Raw genomic sequence first — 7,601 nt, 5'->3', positions numbered from 1 at the left:
TAATGTAAACATTAACTAGGAAGTAAGGGCACCACGGAAAAATGTTTCTAATTTCCTGAATATAACTCTTGAGATATTAAAATATCTGATCAATTACTCTTAGATTTAATGAATTATTACTTTTATGTCATCAGTTCTCATTACTGAACGTCGCAAACCCTTGAATATCTGCACGAACCCTAGTTTCCATAATGAATCAGCAATATACAATTTGGCTTAATTCTTTATTTACTAACTAACTAATCACAGAAATGCATAACAAACAGTAGAATTTGGTTACCAACACTGAATGAAAGTCCCTAGTGGGTTAAGCCAAAATGACTGCTTGGTAGACAAAGGGGTGGGGATAATTATAATCATTGAAATTCTAATCCTTTGCAATGAATGGCCGCTCATTCAATGTATATATTTATGCCTGTATGTCAGTCTTCTCTGTTGGAATACTCAATCGTCCTGCAGAGTTCATCAGTCTCTAACGTTCCCAGAAGTCACATTGTCTTTTGTGGTTGTAGGTGGTTAGAATGTATACTTCAGAGTAACATTTGGAAATGTTCTCATAGAGTAGATGCTTCGACAGTTGTCGGTATTCTCGTCCTACATATTTTCACAAATGGCTTCATATTTAATCACACGTTTCACATATTTTGATTTCCCAGCAGGGAAATGTACACAATAAGAGACAGGGTTGTGTGTTTCCTGTCCTCCATGAAACACACATTTGACATGACTTTCCCTTAAGTGTCCACGGACCATTCCCACATAGAAATAGAATATTTAGGTCTCCATTTTGGGAATTAGGAGGCTCTTTGTTCTGGTAGACTCTCCCTCAATACTTCATGGCAGTATTAGTGGTTCCTTGTGAGCTAACACCGTTGGGGACTTGGAGGTAACCAGCATCACGGCTTTATTGCTCCAGACCACCACAAGGGGGAGTTAGAGCACTCATGCATTTGGGTCCCAAGGTTTATATGACCAATCAGATCAAGTGGTTCCATTGAGTTTGAAGTCAGCCACCCGTCCCTGGTGACTTTCTTCATCAAAGATGGCTGACAAAACATTAAGGTGGAAGCAAATGTAAGTAATTATAATGTCATGAGTCAAGCAAAAATATAGAACTGAGAGAAATGTTAGTTAATGTAGAGACAAACGATTGTGCATTTGTTTTGTTAAAGTTCATTTGCAAAAATTGCTATTTATCAAGATGGCTAGCTGGCTAAATGTTAGCTGGTCAGTTATCTGGTGTTATTTAATGTTTTAGGAACTCCTGAGAACTAGCAAACCAGGCTTGTCATCTTGGGAAACCGTGAATGTAAATAATCTAGCTTGCTAAAGCATTTACAGCAAAATGAATGGCCGTGCAATGCAGCTGAAGTAACATAGCTAAATATTTACTTGCAAATTGTGTAGTGGAGGATAAAACATAACTCTATGCCTATGGATGTGTAGCTAGCTACAGTATGCAGCCGATCTGTTTATGGACCCTGAAACCTTAGAATGTATGAATATTAGTTCAGAACCTATGAACCTCGGCTATCATAGTTGCTGTATCAGGCTTCAAGTCTGAATGGCATTAATGAAGCCTATTGATAGACTAACTTTATTGTGCCAAGGATGCAAGTCCTATAGCCATGTACTGAAATCATTACCACGCATGAGATCCCCACATTGTAGCCTGTACATTGATTATATCCACTGATCATGTACTCCTCATTGGTAAACAAAGGTGGTTCAGGTATTAATCTGAGACAGAATTTTTCAGTCATATCCAATACCAGGTGTATCAAACTCCGTTCTTTGAATGATGCCGTGTCGGCATGTATGTATTACAATTATACACTTCAATGTTTACCGCTGCTGGGACATCAATGGTTACATATTGTAACAATGCGGTAGACTTGAAACATGATTTAAGGCTGATTTGTAATTCATATGCATATCTAACTCCATCTGCATTAATCTGAGGACGCGGGATAGTATTCGAATGAGATGCTTAACTTCGACCAGTGGAGAATGTGAAATGCTTTATTGAAAGAAGTTCATTATCCAGGTGTTATAAATAATACATGCATTATAATTGATAATTGTAATATATTACAAGTTCAATCTGTACTTCAATGCACATATGGTGTGCATTATAAAATGAGAAAGATGTATGAGCGGTATAGAAGGGAAAGAGGTAAGAACAGAAGATGATAACTTATGATTAATGACTTATGATTACAGTGCTACCCTAATATTCTCTGTTCATCACAATTACAATGTCTCTAGCAGTGTTTCCTAACCTTTGGGCCAACTGGGGGTCTTAAGATCGGGTGAGGTGGCGATGACAGGACTGGCTTCCTCTCTCACATCAAAACATACCAGCAGACGAGAGATAGATGGATGGAGAGAGAGAACATGATTAAGCCTTTTTTTAAATTCTAACACGGTCAGTCATAATTATCAGGAGGTGAAATGCAAAACTGACCTTGAATCATTAATTCTGGGACTACTACATCTCTATCTGTATTTCAATGTAAAGCATCTCTTTAATAATACTTCCTGTTGACCCGAACAAGTGACCTCTCACCTATCATCATGCTGTTCCCTCTGTGTCAGCCAGTTCAGACGTGGGAGGGGTTCACCAACACTGCTGATATAACCTAGAGGATTTAGGGAGAAGGGGGATAGGGGTGAAGGAGAGAGAGATTGTGTGTGGTGTCTCACCTGGTGTCCACAGAGTACTTTATGCTGAAAAACAGTAATTATTAGACATAAATACCACTTGAAGCTTGATGACTTGATCATTTGAATTAGCTGTGTAGTGCTAAGGCAAAAACATGTGCACAGGTGTTTGGAGCATTCCGATATGCCACAGCTGGTGAGGTGTCAGGTTCGCCTCTACTTAAAGGGTGATTATTCCAACTCTGTGAAATGCTGCAGATCTGCCCGCAGATGAGGTAGGAACACATATCCCACACAGAAAACGTGGAAAGAATTTGACAGGTAAGGGTATCCTTATTCCTCCAAACTGCATGTGAGACAGGTTCCATGTACAAGACAGGCAAAGAGAAAAAGAACAGTTTAATTACCTCTGGTTATGGACACTTTTGCCAGCAACACTGCCTGTTTCTGCGACAGTGAACATCTGGCATTATCTACATTTTTTAATCAATCAATCAATCAATCAAATTTTATTTATATAGCCCTTCGTACATCAGCCATCAGATATCTCAAAGTGCTGTACAGAAACCCAGCCTAAAACCCCAAACAGCAAGCAATGCAGGTGTAGAAGCACGGTGGCTAGGAAAAACTCCTTAGAAAGGCCAAAACCTAGGAAGAAACCTAGAGAGGAACCAGGCTATGTGGGGTGGTCAGTCCTCTTCTGGCTGTGCCGGGTGGAGATTATAACAGAACATGGCCAAGATGTTCAAATGTTCATAAATGACCAGCATGGTCGAATAATAACAAGGCAGAACAGTTGAAACTGGAGCAGCAGCATGGCCAGGTGGACTGGGGACAGCAAGGAGTCATGTCAGGTTGTCCTGGGGCACGGTCCTTGAGCTCAGGTCCTCAGAGAGAGAGAAAGAAAGAGAGAATTAGAGAGAGCATATGTGGGGTGGCCAGTCCTCTTCTGGCTGTGCCGGGTAGAGATTATAACAGAACATGGCCAAGATGTTCAGATGTTCATAAATGACCAGCATGGTCAAATAATAGTAAGGCAGAACAGTTGAAACTGGAGCAGCAGCATGGCCAGGTGGACTGGGGACAGCGAGGAGCCATCATGTCAGGTAGTCCTGGGGCATGGTCCTAGGGCTCAGGTCCTCCGAGAGAGAGAAAGAAAGGAGAGAATTAGAGAACGCACACTTAGATTCACACAGGACACCGAATAGGACAGGAGAAGTACTCCAGATATAACAAACTGACCCTAGCCCCCCGACACAAACTACTGCAGCATAAATACTGGAGGCTGAGACAGGAGGGTTCAGGAGACACTGTGGCCCCATTCGAGGACACCCCCGGACAGGGCCAAACAGGAAGGATATAACCCCACCCACTTTGCCAAAGCACAGCCCGCACACCACTAGAGGGAAATCTTCAACCACCAACTTACCATCCTGAGACAAGGCTGAGTATAGCCCACAAAGATCTCCGCCATGGCACAACCCAAGGGGGGGGGGGTGCGCCAACCCAGACAGGATGACCACAACAGTGAATCATCCCACTCAGGTGACGCACCCCCTGCAGGGACGGTATGAGAGAGCCCCAGTAAGCCAGTGACTCAGCCCCTGTAATAGGGTTAGAGGCAGAGAATCCCAGTGGAAAGAGGGGAACTGGCCAGGCAGAGACAGCAAGGGCGGTTCATTGCTCCAGAGCCTTTCCGTTCACCTTCCCACTCCTGGGCCAGACTACACTCAATCATATGACCCACTGAAGAGATGAGTCTTCAGTAAAGACTTAAAGGTTGAGACCGAGTTTGCGTCTCTGACATTTTACCCTTTGATCAGCTCACACTCTGAAAGTAAGCTATTTTCTTAATTTTTTTGTGGATATGAAAACAATAACTGAGATTAAACGGTTATCTTAAGCAGCAGATGTCATATTCAGGATATGTCAACACAGCACAGAAAGCTTAACACCAGACTGGTATTGTGGTTGTTCATTCATTGTGGTTGTTCATCATTGATGGGAAATATGCTGTATGTATACAAAATAATGTACTAACAACTGGTATCTTGAAAAAAAAGCATTGGAATTAAAAGTGAAATGTTTAACCTATTAACCTGCTTCATTATTTCTGTATTACCAGTTGAGGAACTTCTCCAATTTCATACATCATTGAACATTTTATCTATGAATAAGTAAGAATAAAAAAGTTAACTTAGATTTTTTTGAAAACATACATCTTAGTACCTTATCAATTTATGATTTGTATCAATGTGGATGAGACACTGGAGCAGGAACAGAGTATTTTTGCCGAGCAATGCAACGAAGCTGGCAATGATAGCTGCACCATCTACACTCTGCAAAGACTCTTAGCCATTGTACACGACGCCAGGACAGCGGAGTCAATCACCACCTTCCGGAGACACCTGAAACCCCACCTCTTTAAGGAATACCTAGGATAGGATAAGTAATCCCTCTCACCCCCCCCCCCTTAAGTTTTAGATGCACTATTGTAAAGTGACTGTTCCACTGGATGTCATAAGGTGAATGCACCAATTTGTAAGTCGCTCTGGATAAGAGCGTCTGCTAAATGACTTAAATGTAATGTAAATGTACACGATGGCCCATTGCTCAGACTTATTTGACCATTATAAAGCCCACATGGGGCATCCTTGCCTTACCAGCTCTGAATTTCTGGTCTAACTCTTCATCTGACATATCAGAATAGCGTTCCCTGACAGACGCAGTGATCTTTCATCCTTCTGAAAACAAAGCTAACCATTACACTGTCATGAAATATGACTACATATCAACTATGAAACAAATAGGACATGGCCTGCTTATGTGTTGCTATAAAAGAAAGTTTGATTAATTCAATTGAAAATGGCGAGAACAGGTATTCATAGCTAAATGCTTTTGGTTAGCTTGAGAATAATTGCTCCTATTATTTATCATTCTACAGTGCGTGTGTATGTAATATACGGGAATGTTATGAACCTACACTGAATCGTAGGAGCTATGTGTCAGGACCCGGTTACGAACCCGGGTCTCCGGAGTGAGAAACAGTCACTTAACCAACTGAGCCACGAATAGTTGGCATAACCCAGAAGATGAGGCAGACAGCAGTACTTGAGACGGTGTATTTAATGAAGTAAAAAGTGAAGTTCTTCAGGAAAACATGTAACACCTCAAAAGGAATTCCACAAGAACAAAGGTAATCCTCCAAGACAAAAAGGTAAATCCACAAGGTGGAAGGTATAGCACAAAAAGCCTCAAAAAATACTCAAAAACAAACAAACAAGAACAAAAAACAGAATTCCACAAGAGAGTCCACCGGGATCACCAAGAGTTCACAGAGAACTAGGGCTGGGTGCTAACATACAAACACAGAGCAAAGGACTGAGGAAAACAAAGGGTTTAAATACAATCAGGGGAAACGAGGCACAGGTGCAAATAATAATGGGGATCAAGGGAAAACAAAAGGTCAAAAGGCACAATGGGGGCATCTAGTGACCAAAAACCGGAACAACCTTGGCCAAATCCTGACACTATGTAAAAGTTGGACGGAAGAACGCCCAGTGCTGCTTACCTGAGATGTCATCATCACACAGTCCTTCTTCGTAGGTTTCCGCTATGACTTCATAAATGTTGGAAAAAAGTTGCTTTCAGAACAATTTTTTTAAAATTGAAAATAAAAATGTTTTGTTCTCGACAAAAAAAACACATATGTACCTCCATAGCGTATTACATTTACATTACATTTACATTACATTTAAGTCATTTAACAGACGCTCTTATCCAGAGCGACTTACAAATTGGTGCATTCACCTTATGACATCCAGTGGAACAGTCACTTTACAATAGTGCATCTAAATCTTAAGGGGGGGGGGTGAGAGGGATTACTTATCCTATCCTAGGTATTCCTTAAAGAGATGGGGTTTCAGGTGTCTCCGGAAGGTGGTGATTGACTCCGCTGTCCTGGCGTCGTGAGGGAATTTGTTCCACCATTGGGGGGCCAGAGCAGCGAACAGTTTTGACTGGGCTGAGCGGGAGCTGTACTTCCTCAGTGGTAGGGAGGCGAGCAGGCCAGAGGTGGATGAACGCATTGCCCTTGTTTGGGTGTAGGGCCTGATCAGAGCCTGGAGGTACTGAGGTGCCGTTCCCCTCATAGCTCCGTAGGCAAGCACCATGGTCTTGTAGCGGATGCGAGCTTCAACTGGAAGCCAGTGGAGAGAACGGAGGAGCGGGGTGACGTGAGAGAACTTGGGAAGGTTGAACACCAGACGGGCTGCGGCGTTCTGGATGAGTTGAAGGGGTTTAATGGCACAGGCAGGGAGCCCAGCCAACAGCGAGTTGCAGTAATCCAGACGGGAGATGACAAGTGCCTGGATTAGGACCTGCGCCGCTTCCTGTGTGAGGCAGGGTCGTACTCTGCGGATGTTGTAGAGCATGAACCTACAGGAACGGGCCACCGCCTTGATGTTGGTTGAGAACGACAGGGTGTTGTCCAGGATCACGCCAAGGTTCTTGGCGCTCTGGGAGGAGGACACAATGGAGTTGTCAACCGTGATGGCGAGATCATGGAACGGGCAGTCCTTCCCCGGGAGGAAGAGCAGCTCCGTCTTGCCGAGGTTCAGCTTGAGGTGGTGATCCGTCATCCACACTGATATGTCTGCCAGACATGCAGAGATGCGATTCGCCACCTGGTCATCAGAAGGGGGAAAGGAGAAGATTAATTGTGTGTCGTCTGCATAGCAATGATAGGAGAGACCATGTGAGGTTATGACAGAGCCAAGTGACTTGGTGTATAGCGAGAATAGGAGAGGGCCAAGAACAGAGCCCTGGGGGACACCAGTGGTGAGAACGCGTGGTGAGGAGACAGATTCTCGCCACGCCACCTGGTAGGAGCGACCTGTCAGGTAGGACGCGATCCAAGCGTGGGCCGCGCCGGAGAT

The sequence above is a fragment of the Oncorhynchus gorbuscha genome, linkage group LG21 (assembly GCF_021184085.1).
Source record: "Oncorhynchus gorbuscha isolate QuinsamMale2020 ecotype Even-year linkage group LG21, OgorEven_v1.0, whole genome shotgun sequence".
In the NCBI taxonomy this organism is placed as follows: Eukaryota; Metazoa; Chordata; class Actinopteri; order Salmoniformes; family Salmonidae; genus Oncorhynchus; species Oncorhynchus gorbuscha.
This window is presented reverse-complemented; position numbering follows the sequence as displayed.